Raw genomic sequence first — 17,480 nt, 5'->3', positions numbered from 1 at the left:
AAGAGCAGCATTCCTTAAAAGGAGTACACACATGCAAAACAAAAAGTCAGTTCTGTCTGAAACCATTTAACCAAGTATTGTTGCAAAAACATTAGGATTCCAGTAACCAAAAGCACAAAGCAGGAAAAAAAGGCCCTTGTCTGCTTTTCCCGGTTTGCTTTCTTTGTACAGTACTCGGTCGTCACATCATTCCTTTCCCCGCACAGTCAGTCAGACGTGCAGACCTCCACAGGTCCGTGGACGACATGCATCTTATCTCCCTCAACTTGCTAATCCCACTCCACCAGACTGTTCAGAGAGTACACAGGCAGAGCCTCTTTTCTGACACATCCCATCCCCTCCTTACGACGACGTTGTGTTTAGACCAAGATTGACTAAAGGACAAGCTGTTTCATGTTTTTGAAAAGCCATAATAACAGCGTATGTGTTAAAATTTATACAGGAAAACAACATGAGATATGCTACATCTCTGTAACGTACCAATTATGCTTGGAAAGCAAATCAAAAGCTTTAGCTGTTCTATCTCCCACCTGTGATAACATACACAAAAAGCTATTCTCTTAGCTGGTATTTAGCTTGGGCAAGAGAAGTAATCAACAGTCAAAGAGAAGTGCAAGCACATAGACAAGCTTAAAAGCTGACAATTAACTTCAAGCAAGAATTTCAGAATCCATCAAAGCATCATCAAAGAGTGCATTTTACAGGGAAAGAAAGAAGAATTTGTTTTTCATTCTAACCGTGTTAAAAAATAAACATCAAATTTGTCAGTAGGTATAACCTGATGCAGCTGTAGATAATGGAAAAACTCTGACATACATCAGCTGAGCTATAAAGACAAATCCACCAACCTGCTCTTCATCACAACATGGCAGACTTACAATTAACCAACTTCACTCTCATTTTAAGTTATCACTTTCAGTTTAATTTTCAACATCTGTACCTTCACTGCATGCTCATTTTTTCACCGCTCACTTATAATTCATCTGTTCTGCACACACATCTGCAGTCAAAGGATGCCCATTGACTTTAAAAGACACTGGCTGAAGCTCCTTATCATGACAATCAGTAAAATTTGACTTTACTTAGCAGCTATGCATCCTGTTGTATGTAAACATCTTTGTGCACGTTTCCATATATTTTGCCTATATATGTGTATATGTGTGTATATATATGTGCACACAACCTGTATATACATTTGTGTATACAAACACATACATGTACCTATATATGCATACCTATGACTGCGTGTGTGTATTCACATATACGTACGAGACAAAAATCATTCACAAATATGCAGCACCATCTAGCAATATAGATCAAAGGAATTACATATTAAACACCATTTCTTATGATGCATGAAGTATGTTTGAGTTCATCAAGGAAGCTTTTTTTCATATTATTTTTTGTAAGTCATTAGGCAACCGTAATAGCTGTTACCTCAATGTGAACTACTGCACATCTCTAGACTCAATGCATGTACTACGCTGAATATCTTTATGATATTTATATATACATGGGCCACATACGCAAACTTCTGCGCTAGCCCAGCATTTGACTATTGGAATTTGTTCCTTCATTTTTTGCCTCTTCCTCTCTTCTTGCTCTTCTAGTACCTTACTGTTGATTAGTTAGAATTAGTAATCTCAAACTAAAGGTTTGCATGGTGACACACGATTAGCTTAACTCAACCAAAACCAAAGCAGCAAGAGTCACACAAACCTGATTTGCAAAACTGCAAGTAAACATTTACATTTTTGAAAAAGCTGTTGTCATTTATAGATAAAAGTGATCGAGAACAGAATCCACAACCAGACAACGTATACTAAGAAACTAATTCCTTTCCAACCCTGATAATGCCTCAACCCCTCATGAACACATAATGTACAAAATGTTCTACAGCAAAATGGTACAGTGAGAGAAATATAGGTCTTTATGGTAGAGTTTGGGGGTATTTTATCTTAACTATTTCTCCAAGATGAGCATTTTCAGAAACAAAAATATCACTGATATGTCTACCATAAAAAATTTCAAACCGAAATACTCAGTTTTGAGACAGGAATGGGAAGCAAAAAGGATACCCATTAGAATATGTTGAGATAACAGAATATTTATACTGTTTAGGACATGTCCTGTTTCCCGTAGAGCACAAAATCCAAGGGATGCGTGGGGCTTTTATGAATTACCACAAATTAAATAAGTATTCCTTAACCGAATTTTGCATGGACACATGAATTGTTGCTCTTTTTTGGATAAAAATTACCAAGGGCAAAACTAACTCTGGAGGTAACTCCATGTCCTTTGCGTTACCTCTGAGTTAGCTCTGTAACTGCAAGCAGTGAGCAATGCCCAGCTCAAACATTAGCCCTGCCAAACCAGTTGAACTCGGAGTGACAGGGCAGGGCTTGCTAGCTGTGGTACAGCCTGGCACTAACGTTCTGCTTTGGGGACACCATTAAGCCTCTTTGCACAGAACTGTGCTGCTTTATATAAGCAGAGCAGCCAACTCAGCACTGGCTCAGGAATCCTACCCAGGATAATTTCACCTTAATATGGGAGCACCCCACCTCATTTTTTTATAGTAGGTCAAGGGTTTAAAACCAAGGGAAAGAAGAAAGCACTCAACAAGATTATGAGGGCTGTTCCTTCCAACCAGGTTTTTTTATTCTGGCAATCTGCAAGCTCCCAGTATGTCCCTGGCACTCACTGGGTTGGCCCTGTATGGCTAAAAACGGTGGGATGCAATCTCTGCACTGTCCAACGCCACGACAGGTCACTGAGTGGCGATAAAGAATGTGGAATCACTCTGTCCAACTGCTGCACACTAAAGAAGACATTCTTCTTTTACACTCGATGGGTTTGATAAAATCTCTGCTAGGTCACACTAACATAGGTTTTTACTATGCTAATGGGACACATGACTAATTAACTAAAATATTTTTGGAAAATCATGTGTTAGGGCCCGTGGAATCTCCTAATCTACTAAAGAAGTAAGAGGCTCAAGAAACGTTTCCTTGAAAAAGCCTGTTTTATTCCGCAAATAAATATCACTGTCTTCTATGAGCCAAAACACAGTATTTGATAATTTAATCTATTCAAAGACTCCTACGCTTTGCATGACACAAGGTAAATTAAAAGCCTCATCTTCCTTCTAAAGCACTGTACAATTTTACATACAGCCTGTAAATTACTGCAAAATCAACCAGGCTTGGGAGAGGTCCAGAAAAGTCAAGCTCCCTTGGAGAATGGGTGCTGGTGCAATTACATCAGTCACATCTGCCTAAAGCTATTCTCCACTCTATGGGAGAGAAAGGCGGGAAGGACATACATACCCAGCTTCTTCTCTGTTGTTTAGATTGTAGGACTGTACGTCAGAATATGATCTGCAAATGGCTCCTTCATCACCAAGAAGGAAAAAAAAACCAAAAAACAAAAAAACACAACACAAAAACAAACAGAGAAGAGTGCAAACAGAAATACTGCTCCAGGGTAAAGTGATCAGCCTGATAGGGCACAAACTGCTAACTGCAAGGGTGCTTTCATAACTGACTTTTACGAAACCTTAAACCAGACTAAAAGCCTTCTCTGGTTTCTTCTACCAACCAGCCACTACTTCTCCCTCACAAGTCTCCAGCTTCAGCTGCCTTTTCTCTCTGGCCCTCCCACTAACATCTAACATCTTTCCTCCACTCAACCAAGCAGTTCACTTATCGGGTAAGTAACTAAAATACCAGAGCAGATGACTCAGCAAAGGAGATGACTGATTAACTGCATCTTGTGCCTTTGAAGAATCTGTCCACTTTTCCCACATTTCTTGTCCGCAGTTATAAGCACATTTTTAATAAGATGCAGACTGCAGTTTTACTAACATTCTTTCAAGCATTTTTTTTTTTAATGGGTTGGATGTTCAGTGGCTTCAAAATAAACATTAAGTGGTACATCCTGACTTAAGTAACACTATGCGCTTAAATTACTCTTAAGCATGTGTAGGCTATTCTTGTGTACCTGACCTCTTTCTCCTGAGCCTCCAACACAGTCTTTGAGATGTCTTTTAGTGAAGTCTCGTTCTTCTGTCCTTTGTACAATACAGAAACGGGTTGACAACTACTGCAAGAAATCCTGAACGTAGATGCAAATCTATGGGCGATGATCGACCTCTGTTGATGTCTGTGGAGTTTTAAGCCTTAGTGAGTAATGTGGATCGTGCATAGGGTGGGAAATAAGAACCCCCACACATGGCAATTTTAGATAACACAAATTTTAATGCAAGATGGAGAAAGCAATTTTTATCTTACTGCATTACTGTTATTGTTAATTAATTAGTCTGTACTCATTTAGGTAAATCCCATTATCAGATTAGCTGTCTACTTTTCATTAGTCTTTTGCTTAAATCCATTTGAAACCACTAAGATCAAAACCAATTATGTCTACTTGTTTTTCCTCTACCCTAGCAACACTTAGCTATGTGCTTGTATTTCGATGGGTCTCCACTGTAAAAGAATTCAGTATTTTTGCACACCAAAAGATTATATTGCAAATAACATGGCAAATATAGCATTACAGTGTCTTAATTCTGTTTGCTTAATTACTTCTTTAAGCCTCACGAAACCGCCTATCATTGCCACTTCATAAACTTTTCATTTACCTTGGTGATTTATTTAAACCATCTCTAAAATTACTTCCAGACTCCTCAGGCATAAACTCTCACAATTTGATTGTTGGTACAGGTAATCCCTCTCTTCCACACTTTCCTGGTATTGCTGTTAGTATGAACCAAAACCAGTTCTGAAGTGAAAGCCAGTCACTCCAGTACAGCTATATACTCTATCATACGAAATCAATGTACAGAATACTGTTCCTGGACAGGATGAGAATTAAAGAGAAGGGGGAGATGAACTATGTTAAATATCCATTTTAGCATGACGTGTAGCCAAGGACCACATGGCCAGTCCTTTACTAACGCCATCCTAGATAACCACCTGCCGATTAATGAAGAGTTAGGAAACAACTGGATGGTGTGAGTGTGCTACGTCCTGACTCTCTCTGCCACCCTATTTCCAGGTGTTCCTCCACAGCCAGCGCAGCTCAGGGCAGGCAGCACACTGGTTTCCAGCTGGCATTACAAACTACTGCAACCTCGGATGCTCTGGCATCTCCAAACACAGCAGGCGTCACACAGCTCCTCCCAAGGGACTGCTAGTATCACAAAAGACGACAAGTCTTTCAGATTAATGAAATGGCATCTAAATACTAAATACGAAGAAGCACAAGACTTGCTGCGTGACATCAAAGCATTCAGAGGAAGATATCTGAACATGGATGCACAAAGTATGGGGCCCCAACAATTAATCTTCATTAAGAAAGACTGACTCCATTAAGGTCGTTATCTAGGGCAACATCCTGTTCCCCTTGACATCAGTGGCAAAATTATGCATACAATGTCTCCACTAGGAAGAGAGTAAGTCCAGTCCAGATGATCCTGTGTTACAGTTCGGTGCCTTGCACTAACGTTGCCTTATCTCATGCTATATTGTACTTACGTGTATTAAATAATGTATGTACAGAAAAAGCTATTAGTTTTGTCCGAAAGATCACACTTTACAAAACAGTGGGGTTTAGATATCAAAACTATTTCATGGCAATTAATATAGCCATGGCGTTGCCAAAGACAGACACTTCCTCACTCCTAGCTAGCATCCTGTCTCATTCCCAAGGCTGGAAATCCACGTACTCAGGAAGACAACCCCTGTGGGACACTGGAAAGCTAGTATTCCCCACAGGGGAGGCAGAATTCACACCCACAGCAGAAATACTTCATCTAGCAAGACGGCATTAACCCGTGCCCAGGTAAAGATACACATTTCAGAATATTACAATGGTGATTTCCATTTATCATGGAGGAAAAGAAGAAAAAAGCCCTTCTAACTTTAGTCTAAGGGTAAACAGGGAGCGGAAGAATGAGCATGCTTTCACAGCAGTATTAAGATTGCTAAAATAAAGAGAAAAATATTTCCTGTTCTTCTATGATCAACCTCTCCCAAGTTTTCCAAATGCCTCATGTTTAGAATATTTAAAAAGCATTCTCTTAAAAAAAATTGATGTGTAGTGGAGATGCATTTCATTCTTTTTCTGACATTCATAAACGTGAATGATGTACAAAGGTATTGCCTAGCAAAATACTCATGCCTAACATACCCACTCTGTACTAAACGTTTTTATACATCCAGAAAACCAACCTCCAGAAGTTAGAAAGCTCCATCAAAATACATGATCAGATTTTCTGAATTTCTTACTTCAGCAGATATCAATATTTTTGGAGGAATTTATCCAGACGCACCATACTTAGAGCCAGAAGGGGCCGAGTACTTTTTTGGAGGTGCCAAAATGGAGACAGAATACCTTAAAAAGCCTAGTTGCAACTGTAAAATTACAGTTGAAATTTTGTCGGTCTTCACGTAAACAGATTTTTTTGTATTTTTGTAAGTAAAGGAGAATTAAGCCGTATTACAATACTCTCAACTTTGCTGCAGGTTGAGAGCACATGCACAGCTGTCACAATCACGACTGCATGCAGTAACAAGCTGAACTGCAATAATTAAACCATCTGAGGTCACAATAATGGGCTACACTACAAAAGCCAGACGTTTCATCAATCTCAACACAAGAGATCTGGGATAGGCTGGGTTGATTAAGAGGAGAATTCTTATCCCTTTTACTGGTTCACATACTGTGTATTTTGAGGGGTTGGTGCTACGTTTTTCTCAAGTGTTAAAACAGTTTCCTGCTTCAGAAGGAATAACGTGAACTCTGCAAACTAATGGCAGCTGACCCAAAGTCAAATACAATAGCTGCACGAGTATTATTTTTAGTGGCAAAGCTGCCTTAAATAGACCCCGCTCCAGCTTCTGTGACCAACGCAAACGTGCTTCTAACAGCCCTCAATGTTCAGCTGCTCGTGAAGCTGAACAAGGAACCACAGCCCGTGATGCACCAAAGAATGGCATGTCCTCTCTGAGCTTTCCTGTGCCCCAAGTCATGGAAAATAGGGGCTCCATCCCGAGGAAAACCTCTGCTCGATACTGCAGGTTGCAGTATCCATTCATGCCATGAATGCCATCCATTCATGTTATGGTCTTACTAAATGTAAAGATTTCCAATGAGATTTCGAATATGAAATAGTGCTCTTTCTCCTAAGCTTAATGAGATTAATATTAAGCATATGAAAAAAGAAGGCCGAAACTCTGTGTGAAATGCATTTAAACAATTTGGATCAAACAAATATAATCATATATCCTATTTTTAGCTTTACTGGTCCTGAAGTAGTACATAATGCCCCAGTGAAACAATAAGGATCTCTGCTAGCACAGCACAGAAGTTAACCATTTCTGCATCCAATAATAAGTATTTATGCGACTGCAGCCAATGCTTTGAACAGTTAGGAATGGCATCTATTTCTATTATGCGCAGTATAAAAGAAAAAAAATGCAACATTTTAGAGAGAAGTAAATGATCTACTATTTGAAAGAGAGAACGCACGTGAGAGAGCACACTGTCGTTTCCAGGCATGAAAAAATCGTATCAGCCTGAGTATTGTATACAAGGCTAAAAATATCTATTTGAGTACTTTAGTTTACCTCCTGGATTTTGAGCTCTTAAGATACATGTAGATTACATTATCTGACTTGAGCATACCTTCAGAATCTCATAATGAAGTAAAATAAAGTAATTAATTCCATTACTTCAAGAACTGGGATTTGACTAGTAGTAAAGCCTTTAATTCAATACAAACCCCTATTCTTCTGGTTTCAAGCAGTTCAAACCAGTGTTTTCCATAAACTGATACTACTTACAGAAAGGGTTTTGGGTCTAAGAAAAAGGAGATCTGTTGTGCATGTGCAAAACAGCCATTCTGACTGCCTACATACCAGGTCTGGTTGGAAAACAATTTTAGGGTTTTCTTTTCTTCTTTTGGAGGGGGATTGGGGGTGGGTGTGATTTAGTTGATAGCAACAAAATGCAAGACATCTCCGAATTTTTACATTTGGAAGCAGAGTGAGAGCTCTCAGTTACTCAGCTAAGACACAGTCTTAGCTACTACCTAAGTAGTAGCTTAGAGCAAGAGCTCGAACCAGGCTTTACCCCATCCCAGGCAAATGACCCTATCAGGAGGCTACTGACTACTCTTACATCTACCCTCACTACTGTATTGAACCTTGGTAGAGATTGTCAGCCTCCTCCAGAACGACCTGCAAACTCATTATGTGAATGGCTACTCTCAGAGCTGACTTGGACACCTCCCACAGTGACTACCCACTCACTCCGTACTGTGACCGTGTGTGCTCCCTCATGCACATTCTCTCTTTCACAACCTCGGCTGAAATAAAGGCGTTGTAGGAGCCGTTTTCTTATTTAAGGAAGTTTTCTTTGAGTCATGAGTTTGTATCACCAGCCAGCAGCGTTGCAGGTGTTAACAACACAGAGGAAGCATGCCTCGAGGAGGCACATTTCAAACATGCAGGAAGTAAGCAATTAGCTTTTAGGGATTAGGAGTTTTCACTTCATTTGATACATAATCACTCCACACTTCCATTTTGGTTTTATCACTCTTGCACTACGTTCATGTGTGCAGACACTACCCTGTCCTACACACTGATGTCAGGCAGCTTGGGAGAAGTCTGTATCACTGAGCTGCAGTGGTCTGCCAGTCTACTCCAGTTTCTTGGGACTGTGTTTCTTGGTTTGTTTTGGGGTTTTTTAAGATCTGGGATATCAAATTTGACCCACATCGGCAGCTGTTTTGATGACTCTGTCGCTCTCCTGAAGACCCTGAAAAGGCAATTCTCTATGGAAAAGTTCAGAAAATACAGAAAGTCTAATAATTAGGGAAAATACTGTGAGTACAAAGAGGTGGCTTTGCACTCACTAGCATTATTACTTTTCATCTATGTAATTACTTTTCCTTTGTTTTCTATGTGTTGAAACAGTGCGTGCTCTCTTCTTGCAATGCATAGCAAAGGACAATACTTCAGCTTATTGAGAAGCACTACTTCAGCATTTCTTGTAAAAAATGTCCTGTTTGCACACATGAATCTGCTGATTTGCCATTAAGTTAAATACCGAACAAGAGTTTAAATATTTTTTAAGAAACCACCTCAGTTACACTGGAACTATACAAACTCCTCTGAATGGATATATAGCTATAGGTCAGATTGATGGATCGGTGTACATAGCTGGAAAGACCACTAAAGAGCACCTTGATGCTCATCATTGCCTATTAAGATGGAGGCTCGTTAAAAATGTGGCATTCCAAAGCAAGAAATGTAAAATGGATCCACACAAATAAAACCACTGTGCTGCAACATCCATTTTCAGGACAAAGGTACATTTTGTAAACTGCCCCTCCAACCTGAGGCTCCCCAAGTTCAAACCGTGTGCCTGCCAGACAGTCTGCGACTTCTTTCTTTGTTTTTAAGCAGCACGTTTGCTTTGGACAGAGAAAGGGAAAAATAGCCCATAAAGTTCCCACTGTTATGAAAAACAGAAACAATTGCTAGAGTTACAAGCTCCTCACGGACAGAGCCAGAAGATGAACAGTTTTTGGTCTCTACTTTCTTCTACACAGCTAACCCAAATTTAAAAATGCAACAATAACACAGTCATGGCCATAAAAACTGACGCTTACAGAAACTTTTATTTGCCAAACTGAACCTATGCAGCTGCAGCTGTCATGCCATCAGCTTTCAAAAACCCTTTACCATCAGCATATTTTGCTCACAATTGCCTGGGTTTATACGCCCTTCATGCACAGAGCATACAGAAAAGGATACACGTGTCACCACAGACTTTAAAGCAAACCACCTGACGAAGCCACTCAAATACAAATCAGCCTAATTTTGCAGTTTGGTTTCAAAATGTTAATGCCACTTCTCATTCCATAGTTTCATTCCTCTCGGTCCAACTATGAAAACAGGCAAGGTCATGAAACTGGTCTGAAAATAAACAGTATTTAAGGGCTCTCAGTCTGTTGATGGATCTCCAGAGCCTGGTAAGTGGTTGGTAGTGCCAGCTTTTTCCCCCACTGAATCAAAGCTGTTCTCTTTTCTTTAAACTTAGCTAAAGCACAAAAAATTAAACCTGATGTCACTGTGAGCACCACATACAGCACATGTTCTCCATCATGCTTATCTCTACCCCACTACATGCAGGATTATTCGGTTTCCTTACCCATTAACTAAGTTCTCTTGCGTCTTCAGTGTCCTTTAGTATTTGATCAAACCAAACTTGAATTAAGGACCTGGATCCAAGTACGCCGTTTCGTAAAGTAAGAAGGTAAGAATAACTTTGTTGACCTGAAGCTGTGTACCGAGCATCTGAGAGAGAGCTCAGCTGGAGCAGCTGCGACTCCCAGGACACCTTTTGCTGCCAGACGTCATGAATCTTAGGGGGGAAAAATTGATCTTTTCATTTCTCCGCTTCAAAGCAAGCCAAGAGCCCAGCCCAGGAGAAAGCCCAGTCACACGGACAAGTTGTGACCAGGTTCCCTACTTCTTACTCCAGAGGAGGTGTCCCGAGACAGTGCAAGGAGTGGTGATGAAGGGGCAGGTCTCCCCTGAAAAATCCTCCTCCCCTGCAGCTGTGCAAGCTCAAAACCAACTGTAACTGCCCAAACTCTCCCTATCAGGAGTAGCCGAAAGAGTGCTGGACACAGCTGCCATGGCTCCTTGGAGCACAGCGAGGAGCACTCGGCAGTTTCTGCCTGACCTTCTCACGCAGTTAGTTTGGAGCTTTTTAAAACATGTTTGAAAACTTTCTACTCAAGCAGGCAGGCCAGCTATATTTATAACATGGTTTTGACAACAGCAACACAAAGACTGAGCATTTTACACAGTTTGCTAGGGAAAAAAAATCCTTGATAAAGGCGCTGCTTCATAAATAACGTCTGTCATGTTCACAGTCCCCATACACAATGCTGTCATCTATAGTGCGTGGGCAGGGAGCGCAGGAAATTTGTGAAAAACAAACAGTGAATCACCAATGATTTTGATGGCAGCTCTGCCCTACGTGGCATCTCACCAAGTCATCATTCAGAGCGACAACTTTGTTTCTCAGCTGGCACGACTTAGCGCTTCATCAGATTGCTCACAGAACAGGAGAAATCACGGGCTAGAGTTCATGGCAACGGCAAGGGAGAGTATGCAAATAGATTTTTTTTTGTTCCCCCCCCCATAAATCCACCCAGATGCTTCGTGCACCTCTAAACTGAGGTAGGCTGAACAGCCTCCCACCTGCTGGGGTACAAGAGCCTGCGCCCACAGCTCAGAAATGCACGCAGCCCGTCCTGGCTCGACGTCTTGGCCACCAGTGCCTGCCTAGTAGCGGCAAACACAGACATCGGATGTCTCTGATTTTGGAGCCTTATCCAAAGCCCAGGGAAATCAATGCACAGGCCTCAGCATTTTCAGTGCCTCTTAGATCAGACATCAAATCCTCAAATCATGCAGTTCCTCACCTCCACTTCCAGTCTCTTTCCACGCCACTACCCAGGGCTGAGCAGTGCTAAGGACAGCCAGCGTGTTGGCATCACACCATACAAGATTTCCAAGGAAAACAAACTGTCTTAGCTGCATAGAGAGCTGAATAACCTTCTCAGAAAAGTACTGTCACTGATTGTGCTTACATCCCAACACAAACCCAGGGCACTGAAGTTAGATTTCTCTCTCCCCATCAAAATGCTGTGGCCAGAGATCAGTGTCCTGCTAGTCATCTCGTAATTATGCTGTACGTTTGTAGTTCTTGCAATCTTTCTTCAAAAATAAGTTTCTTCAGCCCATGTATCCCTTGTGCCATTATTCTTTGAGTTTCCTCTAATGAGCAAAACTCTGCTATTTATACAACTGGAAATAGGGACGTGCTCCTTCATGAACCCACTCACTCGAACCATGAGATGAAGGATCTGCCATCCATTTCCAAGCTCTGCACAGCAGCCGCCCTGCAAGCAAAGAATCTAAAAATCACCAACCTTTTTTGGTGGCCTGCAGAAAGATAAAGTAAGAGTGGCTGTGAAGAATCCAACTAGCCTGTCCCCCTTGTATTTATGAGCTCCAGACAAGGTTATCTTCCTCTACCTTAGATAAAAAATGTGGAACTATATTGGAACTATTTATTGGAACTATTTATTGGAACTATAGGTTGACAGCAAGGGTTTCCTTCTCAGAAACTGAGGAGTCCAGCAATACTTGTTGAGTTCTGCTTTGAACAGGGATTCTTCAGGTTCTTCAGTAGATAACAGTGTTCTTTGCAAAAAAATCAGCGTCCTTTGGGGTACACTGTCTATAGCTAGATGATCTTACGTTTATATCATTTCTATTAGCTACCAGTACATCTGAGGAATTGTTTTTCCCCATTTTAAACTACTTTTTTCAGTAATGCACAGCTTTATATTTGAAAGTATGCTATTCGGTATGGAATGTTATAATATAAAATGTTCACAGCTTATGGAGAGGATATATAAAATACACTCTATCAGCAACAAAATGGAAGAAAATGAACTACTACTGTTGTCTACCCAGAGTACTCAAAAATATTAATCTTAAAACTTTAAACTGAGGTTGGCCTAAACTCTCATTGAGAAACTGGTTAAGTCATGCTGATATTGTAATTTGGTCATTCACAGATGAGCAGTAAGGGACTTTTAATTTGCTTCTTAATTATGCAAAATTCCAAGGACTCGACTCTCACTCCGGAGGGGCGCAGGATTAGGAGAACCGAATTAGGAGGCAGCTGAGAATTCCTCTGGCTGATCTCTTGTTACACCAATGACCAATGTTGGCCACAAAAGCCTCATGGGACTGTCAAAAATAGCTTCAGAAACAGAATTGACCTAAAATCTCATTTTTTTCAGTGGAAAAAATCAGGATTTTATCTTAAAAAATGCTCACAGAAGATATGTTTTCTGTGGAAAAAAATGATGGCTCCGTCCAAACATTCAAAAAAATTTGCAGCTAAGAAATATGTTTTCAGTCCAAAACGCTCTAGTGTGCCTCATGGGAGCTGCAATTCAAGCGCCTTGCGTGCTTGGCTACCTTTCCCCTCGTGAGCAGGGGTTCCTGCGACAGACTCCTTCCTTCACCTCCAGGGATGGCACTGCACCATGGAAGTCCCTTACGGCTCATTAGAAAAAACCTGGGGTAGGAGAAAAACCCCGCAGAAGAGCTTCCAGGAGACAAGGCAGAGCTCTTTTGAATAAAAACACATTCCATTTTTGTATTTTCATGAAAACTAATTGAAAAATGCTGACTACTTTAGTCTTTCCTGGATTCCTTTTGAACCATACTGGGGAGCCCCAGAGACAGACTGGGCATCCAGAGTCATGCAAGGTTATACCCCATGGAAGAGGGGTTGGACTAGCTGACCTTTAAAGGTCCCTTCCAATCCAAACCAGTCTATGATTCTATACGCATTAAGCTTGGGTAATACAGTTCACTCAAAAATAAAAATAAATAAGAGAAGTACAACAACCTCTATTAAATTTACGCTTGATGTGATCCTAAGCCATGTGAAAATATAGAAGTGGTAGCAATTTGCATATGCAAAAAAGGCACTTTAATTACATCTGAGACGTCTGGTCCAGTAACCACAAAACACCCCGTCTGCTCCAGAGACTGTCTGCCTGTGCCTCACAAACTCTAAAAATCAGAAAGCAAATAAAAATCCAATTAAATATATTTAACTTGGGTTTTTTATCTCATGATTTTAAGTGTTACCTATTAGCAGAAACTGATGACTCCAAAAGAGATGACATAAGTACTCTGACAAGCTATACTAGGCTCTAGTAAAAGCCCATACAGTGAGATAGATAAGAGAGAATGTGCAGCATCATCCCTGTTTCTAGAAAAGGAAAACCTCGGAAGGAGTTGCAGAGACTTTGGTAAGCTGATGGAGAGTTGAAAGGCAGTCCTGGAGGAACCAAAGCTGGGTTTGCTCAGACATGCTGGTGCTGCTGCTGTAACCTCTGAATAGCGGGAGAAGAGTATGTTCTATTTTTTCTCGAAGACTTTCGAAAGCAGTCAAACATATTCTGAGTCATTGCAATATCCTGAAAACCCCACTTTACAGCTTTGCTTTTATAAAAGCCGTACAGCGGATTTCCCCTTTACTGAAGTTCTAAAATCCACGTGCGACGAGCAGCATTAGGTACCGCCCACACCTCACCAGTCACTGAATCACAAGGGCAAACTCCCATCTTTGGGCACGTTTAGATTTCTCGCCAGCAGAAAGCAGAGCGTACACAGAACTACGGATTCAAATGCTGTTTTGGAAAATGATGCACTAGATTTCAAAAGAGTATTTGGTGAGAAGAGGGTGCAGCAAGGACCCCGTGCAGCTCTCGGAGGGAGCAGCACGGCCAGGGAGAAGCTCATGGCAGCTCCCCACACGCGCAACCAATGCTCCAAGTCCTGTTTCTGAAACTTAAAGCTTAAAGAGCGCAGGCCCTGCTCCCAAAGCATTTGAAAAGACACGTCTCCATCCACAGTCTCCAAACAAAAGACATAAACATAAACAAACCCAGAGGCAGACTGAAAACCTATTTTTAGATGAATGAACAGCATGAAAGCTTTCCAATGTCCTCTTCTTACCCACCTCTTCTATTTCTTCTCTTCCTCTCCCTTCTCCCCCACATGCTTTTGTTGGTGACTGCCAAATGCTCTCTGCTCCTATTTAAAATTTTTAATGGCAATCTAGCAGACGTCCCTGATCCAATTATTTTAATCTGTGTTAAGTGGCCATAGTAGCTGGTCACCTCCTCTTATCGACATTATTAATACTGTAATTAAAATATACATTAGTCAGCTGAAAGAGCCACATAAACCTCTTTGAATTTTACTTTGCATTATCGATTGAGGAAAGTACTTAGTGAAAAAAGAAGGAACCAAGAGTGTGGGTTTTAAGAGCCGGTATGAAGCTCTTGCTAAAAAAAGGCATGCAGACACAGGAAGTTAAAGAGCTTTCACTGCAATATCCTTGTAAAATCAACAATTAATTGCCGGGTTAGGTTTGCTGCTGGGTCTCACACTATTGCCGTACGAAGAGCTCCCCATCCCACAGACATGCAGCAGCACAGCATATTGCTTTTGAACTTTTATCAGACTCTACTAACATCGAAGTATCGCAGCATTTCAGCTTACTGTCAAAGTTCTCTGGTAACGTAGAGGTCTAGAGAGCAAATTCATTTTGAGGTTTACAGGATCTAAAGAGTTCTTATCTGCGTTATGCCCTTTAATGACCTAAAGGAGATTATTTGATACAGCTCGTTAATAATCACAAAGTTTATTCAAGGGAAACTCAAGCCATAAGCCTGTATTTTGAAATAAGAGGGATTATACACTAAAGTATCATTGCAATGTGCTTCTAAGGGGCTGCGGATGAATTTTAGTTGATCGCCTTAAATGTACTCTTCATTCTCCAAATCCCCAGCTATCTCCTACGGGAGCTGCTGCACTGCGGGGGCCCTACCATGTGCCAACCTCCTTCGGAAGTTACACTCACACGCTTTAATATAATTACACGTACGTTCTCACGTAAGGGTCCAGCTCTTCAGAAAAGTCATCCCAGCAAAGCAGCAGGACTTTATAAGCTTAGCTGCAGTACAACAATTTCCATTAGCTGAAGTTGTGGCTATTTGTTCAGAACCAGAGGAGGACAGAAAAAAACTTGATATAAATAAAGCTCTTTAAGAACCTTTACTCAGGTCTGAAGAATTCAACAGCTGCATCCCATTCAAAAAATGGAACAGAATAAATATCCTCAGCTAGAAGAACAACTTTCCAGGGGCCGTGTTGAAAACGGGGTATGTTTCTAAAAGACGATACTGATTTTAAAGGCATTTGTAACACTCTCACATTTCACAGTATTTTTACAAGTTAACTTTGTGATATTTGGTATTTGCTTTAAAGCTTTATCTCCAGGAGGTATGCGGAAGTATAGGCAGATCTCAGTGTATGTATTTACCTAAGGAATACGTAAGGAATATGTAAAGCTCCAACCATTGCAGAGAGAAGCCTGCAGGTGTGCTCTCTGCGCTTTTGGAAAGTGAAAACCTGAGAAAAGGAACTCAAACGCGCTTTTTAATTTTATCTGATGATTTTAAAGCCATTTTCATCACTCTGCTTTTCTCAGGACCCGAATGGTTCTTCCTTTAAAGCATGCAGCTAGAATTCCTGGCATTAGGAAAACCGTGGGCAGCTCCCCAAGCTGCTCCTTCCCCAGGGGTAACTGGGCTGCGGCAGGACGGAGCCGGCACGTTTCTGCTGGTGGCAGGTATCTCGGGTAACACCATCCTGACTGCTCTTACCCCTGTCTGAACTTCAGTGTTTGAGTCCCTAGTTATCCATGCAATGCGAACGGAAATTTGCCTTAGCAGTATTTTCTCCTAATACAGCTCTGGGTCATACAGAAGCATTCAGTATCTTACAGGACTGACACAATTGATGAAATACATGACCTGGCTGAATAAATTATATACACTGTATACGAGAGATGTTTTGGTAAAGATGGATACAAATACCCAATAATGCTTGCAGACGGAAACTGAGGGAATAATAAAGAATGAAGCATCTGTTAAACGTATAACTTTGTTTATTATTCCAAGAAGGTTACTTCCCTTAAACTTCTCCGCTCAAACCTTCCACTGAATAAACATTAAACATGCTTTTCCTCTATGACTTCTCACACAGTACAGGATTAACGAAAGAATACGTTACTGCTGTTACTACTTTTGTTACTATTACCCATACGTCATTCACTACAGAATGAATTAGCTTATCCTTGAGGAGTCCCTTAGACTTTGTGAAGTTTTACCCTTTCCATTTGACAGAGTAATTAAAGCCAATAACGGCAAACATGCTGAGTAATTACGGATGTTTCAAATGCTGACAGATGAGCTATGGGGTAGACCAGACCTACAGTGGGATTGTTTTCAAAATACAGGCATCTCTATCTAACTAGACACGCCAAGTACCACTTCCAACCAGTGGTGAGAAACAGGAACTTTTGAGGAAGCAATTCATTTCATTTGGTTTACAGAGATAAGAATAAAACTTCAGAAATGCCTTTTTCCCCACTTCCTCCCATCCAGGGAGGGAGTGTATAGTGGCCAGCTCAGAGGTGTATGTCTACACTGTGGCTAAATTGCAGACGTATAGTGAGATGAGATTAATTCCACCCTTAAATACCATTTTCCCTGACTGCTGAGCACCTATAGTTTCCTCTGAGCTCTCACCTTTGCTAGCAAGGCAGCAGGAACATGATGAACACACTTATCAGTGGCCATAGCTGCTTGATGAAACATGGGGTTTTGTGGCAAATTTGCCAACAGATTTCCCAAGGCCGAGCGTTCGTTCAGCAGTAGCTTCCTGTGGTCCCCTGAAACAAGTGGCTCTGACCAAGCTCAGTTGGACCACCACCACCACCACTGCACCAACCCA

General features: G+C 41.1%; 1 protein-coding gene across 1 annotated transcript in view; it reads right to left on the bottom strand.

Annotated features, from left to right (window-relative positions):
* The window catches only part of ARHGAP6 (Rho GTPase activating protein 6), a 121,666-nt gene that overhangs the window by 63,711 nt on the left and 40,475 nt on the right, over positions 1–17,480 (bottom strand). The window lies entirely within an intron of this gene.

Source organism: Fulmarus glacialis, unplaced genomic scaffold (genome assembly GCF_000690835.1).
Source record: "Fulmarus glacialis isolate BGI_N327 unplaced genomic scaffold, ASM69083v1 scaffold2185, whole genome shotgun sequence".
Lineage (NCBI taxonomy): Eukaryota > Metazoa > Chordata > Aves > Procellariiformes > Procellariidae > Fulmarus > Fulmarus glacialis.
This window is presented reverse-complemented; position numbering and strand designations above follow the sequence as displayed.